Here is a 15,216-nt window from a genome sequence, read left to right on the forward strand (position 1 = left end):
ATGCCCTGCCATTCGGTTTAGCCACAGCACCACGGGTGTTCAGAAAAATTCTGGCTCCTCCTTTAGCCAGATTAAGGGCTCAAAGAATAACGGTCCTAGCCAATTTAGACGATCTACCTTTAATAGATCATTCAGTCTCAGGCCTAAACCAGAGTCTGATCACAGCTGTAACTACTTGGAATCTCTGGGTTGGATACTTGGCCTAGGAAAATCCTCCTTAAAACCATCAAGGAGATTACAGTACTTGGGTCTGGTTATAGATACTGTACAGAAGAAGGTATTTTTACCCCAGACAAGAATCCGTTCCATTGTAGGACTAATTCAACTTGTCATAACAAAGAAAAATCCTTCCATTCAGCTGTGCGTGAGATTGTTAGGGGAAATGGTGGCCTCCTTCAAGGCCGTCCCTTATGCGCAGTTTTTACTCAAAAACTGCTTCAAAACACCATCCTGTCGGTCTGGAATAAAAAGATTCGGGCCTTGGTTTTTCCCAATACACTTGGCTCCCGATGTAAGTCAGAGCCTAAATTGGTGGTTATACAGCAAAAGGGAAAATCTTTTCTACTTGTATCCTGGAAAGTGTTGCCAGCCTTCTAGGCTGGGGAGCAGCCCTGGAAGAAGATTCTGTCCAGGAGAGATGGTCCAGGTTAGAGGACCTTGCCTATCAACATTTTGGAAGATTCGGCCAGTACGCCTGGCTCTAGAATCTGAGATGGTCAGACTATGGGACTGTCCTGTCAGGTTTCAGTCCAACAAGGCCACAGCGGTGGTTTACATCGATCACCAGGGGGGCACGAGTAGTCGTGCAGCCCAAAAAGAGGTGAATAATCTTCTAGCTTGGGCAAAACACAACATTCCTTGCCTATCGGCAATTTTCATTTCAGGAATAGAGAATTGGCAGGCGGACTACTTGAGTCGCCAACAATTATTTCCAGGAGAATGATCTCTTCACCCCGTCATCTTCCTAACGATATGTCAGAGATGGGTTATTCCGGACATGGACCTATTCGCGTCCAGATTCAATAACGGAGTCAACAACTTTGTGTCGAGAACAAGGGATCTGCTAGCAGGCGGAACAAACGCAATTAGTCTTCCTATGGTATCAGTTCTCACTAAACTATGCATTTCCTCCAGTTCTGCTACTTCCACGCCTTCTCCGCAGGATTAAGCAGGAACGAAAGGTGGCAATTCTGGTGGCCCCAGTGGGTCCCAGAAGATCTTGATATACCGAGATCATAAAGATGGAAGTAGGAGTCCTTCGGACTCTGCCATTATAGCCAGACCCTCTCGCACAAGGTCCGGTATTTCATCCTACCTTACGGATGAAAAATTGAACAGGTTTTGACTGTTGAATCCCACTTTATAAAAGATCGTGGGTGATCTCCTTCGGTAGTGTCTACTTTGATTAATGCCAGGAATCCGGCTTCCAGAATAATTTACTATAGAGTCTGGAAGACATATCTTGGTGTGGATCCAGGGGTTGGCACCCTAGGAAGTACAGTGCCTTGCGAAAGTATTCGGCCCCCTTGAACTTTTCAACCTTTTGCCACATTTCAGGCTTCAAACATAAAGATATAACATTTTTATTTTTTGTGAAGAATCACCAACAAGTGGGACACAATTGTGAAGTGGAACGAAATCTATTGGATATTTTAAACTTTTTTTAGCAAATAAAAAACTGAAAAGTGGTGCGTGCAAAATTATTCGGCCCCTTTACTTTCAGTGCAGCAAACTCACTCCAGAAGTTCAGCGAGGATCTCTGAATGATCCAATGTTGTCCTAAATGACTGATGGTGATGAATAGAATCCACCTGTGTGTAATCAAGTCTCTGTATAAATGCACCTGCTCTGTGATAGTCTCAGGGTTCTGTTGAAAGCGCAGAGAGCATCATGAAGACCAAGGAACACACCAGGCAGGTCCGTAATACTGTTGTGGAGAAGTTTAAAGCCGGATTTGGATACAAAAAGATTTCCCAAGCTTTAAACATCCCAAGGAGCACTGTGCAAGCGATCATTTTGAAATGGAAGGAGTATCAGACCACTGCAAATCTACCAAGACCTGGCCGTCCCTCTAAACTTTCAGCTCAGACAAGAAGACTGATCAGAGATGCAGCCAAGAGGCCCATGAACACTCTGGATGAACTGCAGAGAACTACAGCTGAGGTGGGAGAGTCTGTCCATAGGACAACAATCAGTCGTACACTGCACAAATCTGGCCTTTATGGAAGAGTGGCAAGAAGAAAGCCATTTCTCAAAGATATCCATAAAAAGTCTCGTCTAAAGTTTGCCACAAGCCACCTGGGAGACACACCAAACATGTGGAAGAAGGTGCTCTGGTCAGATGAAACCAAAATCGAACTTTTTGCCCACAATGCAAAACGATATGTTTGGCGTAAAAGCAACACAACTCATCACCCTCAACACACCATCCCCACTGTCAAACATGGTGGTGGCAGCATCATGGTTTGGGCCTGCTTTTCTTCAGCAGGGACAGGGAAGATGGTTAAAATTGAGGGGAAGATGGATGCAGCCAAATATAGGACCATTCTGGATGAAAACCTGTTGGAGTCTGCAAAAGACCTGAAACTGGGACAGAGATTTATCTTCCAACAAGACAATGATCCCAAACATACAGCAAAATCTACAAAGGAATGGTTCACAAATAAATGTATCCAGGTGTTAGAAGGGCCAAGTCAAAGTCCAGACCTGAATCCAATCGAGAATCTGTGGAAAGAGCTGAAAACTGTTGTTCACAAATGCTCTCCATCCAACCTCACTGAGCTCGAGCTGTTTTGCAAGGAAGAATGGGCAAGAATTTCAGTCTCTCGATGTGCAAAACTGATAGAGACATACCCCAAGCGACTTGCAGCTGTAATCGCAGCAAAAGGTGGCTCTACAAAGTATTAACGCAAGGGGGCCGAATAATTTTGCATGCCCCACTTTTCATTTTTTTATTAGTTAAAAAAGTTTCAAAAATCCAATAGATTGCGTTCCACTTCACAATTGTGTCCCACTTGTTGGTAATTCTTCACAGAAAATAAATTTTTTATATCTTTATGTTTGAAGCCTGAAATATGGCAAAAGGTTGAAAAGTTCAAGGGGGCCGAATACTCGCAAGGAACTGTATGTCATAGGCAGCATCCCTTGATTTCCTGCATATGGGATCTGAAATGAAGCTGGCCTTGACTTCTATCAAAAGCCAGATCACGGCCTTGTCTGTGTTTTTTCAATGGCCTCTTGCTTCCCACTCTTGGTGCGTAGCTTATTCAGGGGTTAACACAGATTAATCCCCCTATCAAGGCACCTCTAAATCCTTGGGATTTAAAATTGGTTTTATCGGCTTTGCAGAATCAGCCGTTTGAGCCTTTACGAGAAATTCCCTTGGTTCTTTTTGACAAGAAAGATAAACTTTCTGGTTGCCATTTCTTCTGCTAGAAGAGTATCGGAACTAGCGTCTTTGTCTTGTAAAGAGCCATATTTGATCATGCATAAGGATGAAGTGGTTTTATGTCCTCATCCTGAATTCCTACCAAAAGTGGTAACATATTTTCATTTAAACCAAGATATTATTCTTCCTTCTTTCTCCCAGAGCCTCAATCTAGGGAAGAGACGGCACTACATTCCCTTGATGTAGTAAGAGTGATCAGAATCTATTTAAAGATCACCGCTCAGGTTTGCAAAACACACGTTTTGTTTGTACTGCCAGAGGGTCCAAAATGTGGACAGGCAGCATCAAAATCCACTATTGTCCAAATGGATTCGTCAAGTGATTGTTCAAGCTTCCTTCCTTCTTATGCTCTTATGTTAGAGCACACTCATCCAGGACGATTAGTGCCTCTTGGGTGGTGCATCATCCAGGCCTCTATGGCTCAGATCTGTAAGGTCGGGACTTGGTTCATACATTTATCTCGGTTCATACGTTTATCAGATTTTATCTAATCGATATTAAAGGTCATGAGGATATTGCCTTTGGGCGCAGTATAGTGCAGGCTGGAGTATGGGTCCTCTGGCCTCCTGTTTTTTGTTGTTTCCCTCCCTTCAGTTACCATTGCTATGGGACATCCCACATAGTAAGTACTATGGCTTTGTGTCCCCTGATGTAAGAAAAGAAAACAGGATTTTTAAAACGGCTTACCTGTAAAAATACTTTTCTTTGATGTACATCAGGGGACACAGAGGTCCCTCCCTTCTCTGTGTCCCCTGATGTACATCAAAGAAAAGGATTTTACAGGTAAGCTGTTTTAAAAATCCTGTTTTTATAGCCAACATTGTTGCTATACCCCCACCATTAAACTTATCAGAGCTTTGATAGAATAGCTAACTATAGGAATAGACAAGATAATATATATTTATAAAAAATGGGGGAAATGGAAAACCACCCCTTATTTATTTCACTACCCTACATCCTACTGAGCTTCGTACATTGCCCTGCCTACTACTGACCTCTGTACACTGCCCTGCATGCTACTGACCTCTGCACACTGTCTTAGGTACTACTGACATCTATATACTGACCTCTGTACACTGCCCTACATGCTACTGACCTCTGTACACTGCCCTATATACTACTGACCTCTGTACACTTCCCTACATCCTACTGACCTTTGGGGGCTTGATGGTTATCTTTAAAAAAAAAAAAAAGGGAGGGGGCTGCGGCACCCTGGTGATCTTTGATATCTTCCATGTTTCATGGTAGATTTCCACCTCTCAAAAGTTGCCCACCCTTGCTCTAGGGCAGTGGTTCTCAACTCCTGTCCACAGGACCCACTAACAGGCCAGATTTTAAGTATTACCTTGGGGAGATGCAGAGACTACAATACTGCAATCACTAGGCAACAAATGATATCAACTGATGTATTTCAGTTATCTTGCAAACCTCGCCTGTTCGTGGTCCCTGAGGACAGGAGTTGAGAACCACTGCTCTAGGGCCTCTGCTAAATATATATAATGTTAGGGGATTTGAGGTAATTTTCTAGCAAAGAAATGCTGATTTTTACATGACAATATTGGCCTGAGAGTTAAATAGCTAAAGGGATAAAACATTGAGAAATGTACATGTATTTAAAAAAAAATTATGAATTTGTGGGTTTTTTTTTTTTTTTTGTCTTGACATACACGCTAAAATGTAAACATTGGTGGTTTACTAGCTTGTAAAACTTGGATAGGAGATGAGGGTTTTTGTGTATGCACTGTAAAGCCACTTGTTAAAAAAAAATATATTTTTGGATTATGCTTTATCACAAAGGAAAGCCTGACTGTTCCTTTTCTTCGCTGCGTTCCTAAGAAGAATGATCCTGTGCATTACTTGGGTGTTTTGTGTGACAAGTATAGATCTGTGATTCCAAGTGCAATACCATTTGCAATACCATTTCAACACCCTTCAATCAGAATGGTGTCCACAGCTTCCAGAAACTTAAACAGAAGCCAAAGATTTAAATAGTAAAAATATTAAATTATAGGTTGACCACTTAAACTTCAGAAGGTTTTATCCCCTTCACAAGCAGGGCATGTTTTTTGCTATTCAGCACTGTTCGACTTTAACTAGAATTTATATATATTTATTTTCACCCAAATAGAGCTTTCTTTGGTGGTATTTGATCACCACTGTTTTTTTATTTATTATATAAGTGAACAAATACTGAAAACTTTGAGAAAAAACAAAACGAAATGTCCTACTTTCTGTTAGAAAATACATTCAACAAAATCAAATGTCTTCATAAATTTAGGGAAAATGTATTCTGCTACATGTCTTTTTTTTTTTTTTTTTTTTTTTTTAATTCCCAAATAAGTGTATATGAATTGCTTTGTGTACAAGTTATAGCATTTACAAACTATGGTATATGTTTTGAAAATTGATCAGTCCTGATGTACTGGCGGCATATCTCATATCTTAAGGCCCTTAATGCTAGGACAGTACTAATACCCCCCCTCCCCCCCAAATTACCCCTTATATATAGGTATTTAGTAAGAGGCATGTTTTTTTTTTTTTAAGTTGTAGTTTTTATCACAATTTTTGGGAAAATTAAGAACTTTAAAAAAAAAAGTTTTTCAAATTTTTTTTTTTTTTTTTTTACATACTGTCACCAGTGCAGTTAAAGCATCATCATATGACTGGTATGGCGGTGACCAGGGACTGGTGACAGTATGTAAAAAAATAAATACATTCATTTTCTATTACATTTTTTAATCCTTTTTTTTTTATTATTATTATTTTTTTATTTCACATCCTACCATCGGAGTAGCTCAGTGATCACTGTGTAAGCAATAGTTTTAGCTGTCATGAATGGGTTTCCCATTTACGAACAGCTTGCTTATGGTTGTGATCTGTGATTGGCTACAGTAAATCACATGGTACATGTAGCCAGGTACCATATGATTGCTTGGACCAATCACAGATCACAACAGTAAGCAAGATGTTTATGGATGGACGGTTGCCATAACTATATATATATATATATATATATATATATATATATATAAAATTATGTGAGCCTGCAGCTGCCGTCTTGCCAAGTACGTGTACTCTGGCAGCCTGGCAAGTGGTTAATATATAATTAAAGGGAAGTTGCTTTGGACAAAGTAGAGATGGATTCCAACTAGGGCTGAAACAACTAATTGATTTTGAAATGAATTGATTACCATTTTCATAATCGATTAATCGGCCAGCCGACTAGTTGGCCTGCATGGAGTGCATTATTTGTTCACATATCAGGAAATACAGTGCAGCACACATACAGCTCAGTACACTGTCCATACATGTCAGTAAGTGCCTGAGAAATTGTGAAAATGTGAGGAACTATGCCTCATGGGATATGTAGTCCTGGGCAGGAAGTGAGTGGTTCTAAAGGCAGAAGTTTTCTTTACCTTGCTATTGGGGCACTCTATACTGTACTTCACACAAAGAGAGCTTTCTTTTGGTGGTATTTAATCACTGCTGGGTTTTTTAGTTTTTACAAAAAAAAGACCAAAAACTTTGAAAAAAAGTTTTTAACTTTTTTTTCTGTCAGTAAATTTTGTAAAAAGAGTGGCTGACAACACAGCAACTATTAAACCCCGCGCCACTAAAATTAATAATAAAAAATGTATGAAAAAATAAACAATCAAATAATCAATGAATCAAATATGTGCTAAATGAAACACTAATAGCTGCTCCCTAGAAAAACAAGAAAAAAACCTGTAGTGCTATAAATATACTCATAATAGGGGCGCTAGACCAAATACCAAACAATAAAAAATGTGAGACTAGTGATCATACAATATCTAAAATGATACATAACATATCACAAAAAACTGCAATATACCAAAAAAATTGCAAACAAAATAAGGTGAACAACAATAATAGGTGAAGTCCCAATTAGGTGCTAACACCAAAAAAAGAAGGAAATACAGATAAATAAATAAGTATAAATCCAAAAGTCCAAAGCAGTGTTTTTTTTTCCAGTGAAAACCTTCTTCTGAATCCATAAACAGAACAACTGCTGGGATCTTCTATAACGTAATAAAACAATGTCCCTTCACCAAGAATTTATGGACATAAAAAAGACACCCCACTTGTGAAGAAATAGATGTCTTCTTACCAGATGCTGTTGACTACTTTAATTACCGTATATACTCGAGTATAAGCCGAGATTTTCAGCCTCTTTTTTGAGGCTGAAAGTGCCCCCCTCGGCTTATACTCGAGTCATCGCTGTCTGTCTGCCCGATCAGCGTGTCGAGCAGACAGACAGCGGCCATTCTAGGATTCAAAGGCCGCGCCTCCCTCTCCGCCTTCGCCTGTGATAGGCGGAACACTGAATTTCCCAGCAGTCTGTGTTCCGCCTATCACGGACATCCTCTCATCCTCGTCCGTAGTATGAAGATGAGCGGACGTCCATGATAGGCGGACCACTGACTGCTGGGAAATTGAGTGTTCCGCCTATCACGGACATCCGATAGGCGGAACACTCAATTTCCCAGCAGTCAGTGGGAAATTGAGTGTTCCGCCTATCACCGACGGAGGCGCGGCTTTTGAATCCTAGAATGGCCACCGACGAAGAGCTGAAGGACGGAGGCTCGGCTCGGGACGGGCCGGGACGCAGGCCGGGCCGGGACGCAGGCCGGGACGGGACGCAGGCCGGGACGGGACGCAGGCCGGGACGGACACAGGCTGGACGGACACAGGTAGGCTCTACTGTGTCTTTACTGTGCCTCTCCTGGAAATGAAGAAATCAATGCATGTGCCCTATTCCATTTTTCTTTCAGTTTGTACCATATGGAACCCATTACTTCAATGGCTACTTCCTCTGACTGGTGTTTATGATGATCAAACAATGTTTAGCAAATAATATACATACACATATGCTTATTATAGTGCTTTTGTAACAACAGCAATGTAAAACCTTTCTATTACTGGTGTTACTGGTTTATTCCTTAGTAGCCTATTTGACAGTTGTTTCTAATTCCTTAGGGCAATTTTGATATATTAATGAACCAATCAAACTAAGGTGGGAAAAAGCACACACACACACACACGGATGCATGCACACACACACACACACACACACACAGGGATGGATGGACACACACACACACACACGGATGCATGGACACACACACACACACACACACACGGATGCATGGACACACACACACACACACACACACGGATGCATGGACACACACACACACACACACACACACGGATGCATGGACACACACACACACGGATGCATGGACACACACACACACACACGGATGCATGGACACACACACACACACACGGATGCATGGACACACACAGGGATGGATGGACCCACAGGGATGGACGGACACACAGGGATGGACAGGCATGTCTCACCCTCGGCTTATACACGAGTCAATAATTTTTTCCAGTTTTTTGGGGGTAAATTGGGGACCTCGGCTTATATTCGGGTCGGCCTATACTCGAGTATATACGGTAAAAAGATAGTCAAATAGGCTTATGCAGGGTAAAATCCCTGCTCACATGGAATCAGGTGGACCTCCTATGGACAGAAGCTTCTCCTCATAGACTCAGATGGGTCATAAAAAAAGCCAAACAAAAATCCATAGCGTAATACCGTTTAATAAAACATAAATTATAAAACATAAGGCCAAATGGCTGCTTACATATGTTGGTGCCCAACCTGGCACTGGGGCTGCTTGCTTAAAACAAAAGTTTTCGTAATGGATACGTAGTTCCTCGTGGTATAAGGCGTGCGTTCCACCGAAGGGCAGCCGATGACCAAAGACGACCGGAACTAGACGTAAACGAACGTGACTGGATACCGCCTCGACGTACGTTTCGTTTGACACGTCATCAGGAAGCGTACCCAGTCACAAAAATTAACGTTCTTTATAGTGTCTCGATCAATCCAACAGACCAATCGAGAAACACTTGATTTAATGCGCAGCCTCAGTCCCACTTAAGGCTAACAGCAATAATAATTCAAATAAAAACGAAAATCACAAATAAACATTTGTAACATATCATCCCGAACAAACGAAGGGATGAATTAGAATAAAAGAAAATTTAAAAAGGTGTAATTTAAAAAAAGGGAACACTACTGCTAATCCAATCGGTTTCATCATTGAAAAAGCAGAGGGGATAAATTGCTTGTGATTTACAAACCAACCACTAGATGTCAGTCTGTAATATAGAGATAAATACCCCTTCATCAATGAAAATAAAAAGAGGGATAGTTTTTATCTGATTACTAATTGTAGGTTTCTTCAAAAAACCATATGTGAAATTCTTAAATATATCACTGCCATTATCCAAAAAGGAAAACTGGCAATCTCTCTGGTTAACAGATGTGGGGAAAAAAACCCAACCAAAACCCCCATCACAGGCCAGAGAAAACGCCAAATAAATTCCAAAGTGGAAAAATGGCAGAAAAATGGCTGAGTCATGAAATACGGGAAACTTTTTAGTCATTAGACAAAAAACAATTCAGATCCAGCTCTATGTTCATTCCTAGAGGTTGCATAGTTTTTAAATTGTATATCCACTTCGTTTCGTTCTTTGATATTTCCATTTTCATATGGGTTCCTCTCCAGTGTTTAGAGATCTTATCGATCCCATAAAATTTACAGAGTGCAGGGTCGCTATCGTGATGTGTTTTGAAATGTCTTGACACGCTATGGTTGGGAAATCCTTTCTTAATATTTGTAAGATGTTCATTAATCCGAATTCTTAGCTGTCTGGTAGTTCGACCTACATACTGCATGGAACAGGGGCATTCCAGCACATAGGTAACATGGTCTGAATTACATGTGATTAATGGTTTAATTTTATACTCTAGCTTGGTGACTTGGGATTGAAACTGAATAATCTTCCTTGATGAACCGGGTCCTCTAGTAGTCTTACAAGCTTTGCATCTCATGCAATAGTGGAAGCCGGATCCATCAAGGAAGGTTACAAGTTTTTTTGGGGGGTCGGGGACATTACGGGCTAGTTGGTTTCTCAAACTCGGTGCCCTTCTATAGATAAATTTGGGATTCCGCGGAATAATGGAAGCCAAATCATTATCTTGTTGCAAAATGGGCCAGTATTTTTTAAAGATAGTTTCTACTTGTTTATACTGCCTATTAAACCCTGTCACAAAGGCTATAGCTCCTTGATGTTCTGGTTTAGCCTTTGATACCAATAAAGTTTGTCTGTCCATCTGTGACACCTGTGTTACAACTTTCTCTAAAGTTTTTTGTGAGTAGCCCTTTTCCAAGAACCTACTAGTTAAAACCTTAGCTTGTGACTGGAATTCAGACTCTTCCTCGCAGTTACGTTTTAATCGCATATATTGTCCTTTTGGAACGGCTCCTATCCACTGTGGATGATGGCAACTATGTGTGGGCACATACCCATTTCTGTCTTTAACCTTAAAGTAGGTTTTAGTAACAAACTTGTTATGCTTTTTCATAATATTAAGGTCCAGGAAATTCACTTCCACCTTACTGAATTCAGCTGCAAATTTCAAGCAATATTGGTTAGCATTCATATTGCTCAAAAAGTCTTTGAAACTCTCTAACGTACCTTTCCAAAAAAGAATTACATCATCTATATATCTTTTATAGAAAGTAAGAGACTTTTGCATGTTTTTATAGATGGTTTCTGATTCCCATTTGTTAAGAACAATATTGGCTACGCTGGGAGCATAACGTGCTCCCATGGCCACTCCTGATAGTTGGTTGTAATACTCATTATTGGCCCAAAATAAGTTATTGCTCATAGCGAGATCCAGGCCTCTAATCAAATAGTTTATCTGAACCTTTTTTAATTTAGATTCTTTTGTTAGTGCCCACTTTATTGCCGTGAGTGCATCTTTATGTTGGATATTGGTGTAAAGTGATTCAATATCTACCGTGATCATGATGGTGTCTTCTGATGCAATCAAATCTTGTAAAAGTATTAACAGATCTCTACTGTCTTTCAAATATGAAGGACTTTTTGTCACTAGTGGCTTGAAAAAAACATCCAGATATTCTCCCAACCTTGCAAGCAAAGATTCCATCCCGCTTATTATAGGTCGGCCGGGTGGTCTTTCACTATTTTTGTGTATTTTTGGCAAAATATACATAACTGGAATTTTAGGAGCATGTGGTACAAGATAATCGGCTTCCTTTTGATTTAAAATATCTTTATGTAGGCCGTCTGTTACCCACTCTATAAGTAATGTTTTTATTTTTTAACGTCGGATCACTGTTTAATTTTTTATAAGTGTAGGTGTCGTTTAATAATCGTCCCATTTCCTGGTAATAATAGTCTCGGGATAATATCACGAGACCCCCCCCCCTTATCTGCTGCATGTATCACTATCTGTTTGTTTTCTTCTATCATTTTTATGCCTTCCCATATAGTTTTATTTTTAGCTTGTCTTTTAATTTCTAAATTCCTCACATCATGTTGTACCATATTTTTAAACACTTCTATGTGGTGATGCGTCCCTTTCCTGGGATTAAACACGGAATTATTTTTCAACCCACTACGTACATATGATGACTCAGTGGTGGGGATACTGGTTTTTAAATTAGGGTTAATGAAATGTTTTTTAATATTAAGTTTTCTCACGTATTTCTCGATGTCAACAAATAATTCAAACTTATTCACATCTTTATTAGGTGCAAATTTTAAGCCCTGATTTAATATTTCTAATTCTTTTTCGGAAAGCTTGACGCCTGCTAAATTAAAAATACCCTCATTTACTTGTCTCTCTTTCTTATTCTTTCTCCTGCCTCCTCTTTTTCCTCGTTTTCTATAGGTTCTTGTGGGGGGTAAGGGGTAGGAGGGATACGATAAGGCCCTTTCCATCCTCTCCCTTCCCCCCCCTGGTGCTGATTTTGATGAGGCCCTGGTCTCCCTCTAAAGTTACCTCTAAAGGCACCTCTAGGGGGCCTTGGTAGAAAATGATTTCTTGGTGGTTCTTAATAATGATAATCAGGATATCTATTGTCCAAAGGACTGTACCTATTATAGGTATGTATCGGACGGGGAGAGGGGTAGGGGTAGGACTTAGAGGGTGGATAGTGGTGAGTTTTGGAATTACCCCCTTGTTTAATAGTAGTTTTTTTCGGAGTGCTTGAAACTGGTTTGGCTTTAGTCAACGAGTCTAAGGTGGGTTCCCTTTCACCTGAGGTCTCATTGCCAGAATTAGCCAGAAGAGTTTCCTGCCATTTATAAACTTTATGTTGTTCAAAATCTTTAATATCCCTCTGATATTTTTTGATTTTTTTATTTTTAATTTCACTATCATATTTAGCCAGATGACTCTGGAGAGTTTTAGCTCTTTCTGAATATTCATCAGTGGCACTGAATGGTACCATTCTTTCTTTAAGGTCTGCGATCTTGGCATTCAAAATCGCAGATTTAGCTTTCCTTTTCCTGACCATGAGTTGCATCAGTTTTTGCTCACAGGCATTGAAAAACTGGTACCATTCATCCAGCATTTGGAGATCTTCAGTCCCTTCATTGGGACTGATATCCCACCTGAGTCTCCTTGGAGTCAGGCTCTTTTCCATATACATATCAAAGGAGGCTACATCCCACCATAACCTAATTTGTAATTTTGTAATTAAGTAATTTTTCGCCTTCACTGATGTGCACTGATGAGGCAGCACTGATGGTCATCAATAGGCTGAACTGGTGGGCATTGATGAGGTGGCACTGATATGCCGCACTTATGGGCACTGATAGGTGGCACTGATGGGCACTTTTGGGTGGCACGGATGGATACTGATAGGCGGCACTGGTGGACACAGATAGGCGGCACGGATACGTGGTACAGATGGGCACTGATGGGCATTGATCGACAGCAGTGATGGGCAGCACTGATAGGTGGCACTGACTGGCATCGCTAATGGCCACTGATTGGTGGCAGTGGTGGGCACTGATTGCTGCAACTGGTGGGCACTGGTGTTTTGTGACACTGTATTTATTGTAATCCGGGCACTGATGATCAGTGCCCTGATTAAATCCCTAGATGTACACCTGTGAGGAGATGACGTTGATCGGCTCTCCTCTCCTCACACTCTCAGTCAATTATCGGCATCTCCTTGTTTACGTGTGACCGGCTGTGATTGGACACAGCCGATCACATGGTTAAAGAGCTGTGGACTTTACAGAGATCAGAATCCTGCCTCGTCCTAGCAACACGGCACGGCCACGATTGCCACGCTGTGCGTCCCCGTGGGCGAGTGAGAGCAGCCGTTCTGGGACACCATCATATGACCTCCCAGAACGAGAGCTGCACCGCCCGCCATCACTTGATGGTGGGCAGGTAGCAAACAGTTAAATAAAAGATCCGAGTCTGATATTTACCAGATCCAACCCTCCAGTATTATATACAGTATAGCTCCTCTAATAGTACCGTATATACTCGAGTATAAGCCGAGATTTTCAGCCTCTTTTTTGAGGCTGAAAGTGCCCCCCTCGGCTTATACTCGAGTCATCGCTGTCTGCCCGCTCGATCAGCGTGTCGAGCAGACAGACAGCGGCCATTCTATTCAAAAGCCGCGCCTCCGGCTCCGCCTTCGCCTGTGATAGGCGGAACACTGAATTTCCCAGCAGCCTGTGTTCCGCCTATCACGGACATCGTATCATCCTCGTACTACGGACGAGGATGATACGACGTCTGTGATAGGCGGAACACAGGCTGCTGGGAAATTCAGTGTTCCGCCTATCACAGGCGAAGGCGGCGGCGCAGCTTTTGAACTTTACAATGGCCGCCGACGAAGAGGGCACGGGACGGAGGCAAGGGAAGGCACGGCACGGGACGGGACGGCGGCGGCAAGGCACGGCACGACACGGGACGGATGCAAGGAGGCAAGTCACGGCACGGGACGGAGGCAAGGAGGCAAGGCACGGGACGGAGGCTCGGGACAAAGGTAGGCTGGACACACACACACACACACACACACACACACACACACACACACACACACACACACGGATGGAGACACACACAGGGATGGATGGATGGATGGATGGAGACACACACACACACAGGGATGGATGGATGGATGGATGGAGACACACACACACAGGGATGGATGGATGGATGGATGGATGGAGACACACACACACAGGGATGGATGGATGGATGGACACACACACACACAGGGATGGATGGACGGACACACAGGGATGGACGGACACACAGGGATGGACGGACACACACACAGGGATGGACGGACACACACACAGGGATGGACAGGCATGTCTCACCCTCGGCTTATACACGAGTCAATAAGTTTGCCAGTTTTTTTGGGGGTAAATTGGGGGCCTCGGCTTATATTCGGGTCGGCCTATACTCGAGTATATACGGTATATACAGTATATCTCCTCTAATAGTATATATCCTCTAATAATAGTATATACAGTATATCTTCTGTTGTTCTCAGAGTGGATTAGAGAGTTTGCTCTCTAACTATATAGTTGGTTATTTATATTTACCACTGCATAGAGCTATTTAAGAATACATTGTATTTTTTTTAAACTTTACATATTAACTAAATTATACACCACACTTTTAAGGTTATTAACTGATTAATCAAAACAATAATCGGCCAACTAATCGATTATGAAAATAGTTTCAGCCCTAATTACAACACCCCTTAGGTTTGTATTGCTGTATGTGTCCCCATTAGGAAGATTCCCCCGTTCTATTTGTCCTGTTTACCAGTTATAATTGAGAGGGAATGTAAATAAGTCACAAATTTTGGGTT

General features: G+C 41.6%; 1 protein-coding gene across 1 annotated transcript in view; it reads left to right on the forward strand.

Moving 5' to 3' along the window:
- FBXO15 (F-box protein 15) overlaps positions 1 to 15,216 on the forward strand; it is a 256,162-nt gene that overhangs the window by 206,654 nt on the left and 34,292 nt on the right. The window lies entirely within an intron of this gene.

Source organism: Lithobates pipiens, unplaced genomic scaffold (genome assembly GCF_037356315.1).
Source record: "Lithobates pipiens isolate NorthernLeopardFrog02 unplaced genomic scaffold, aLitPip1_a1.2 Scaffold_19, whole genome shotgun sequence".
In the NCBI taxonomy this organism is placed as follows: Eukaryota; Metazoa; Chordata; class Amphibia; order Anura; family Ranidae; genus Lithobates; species Lithobates pipiens.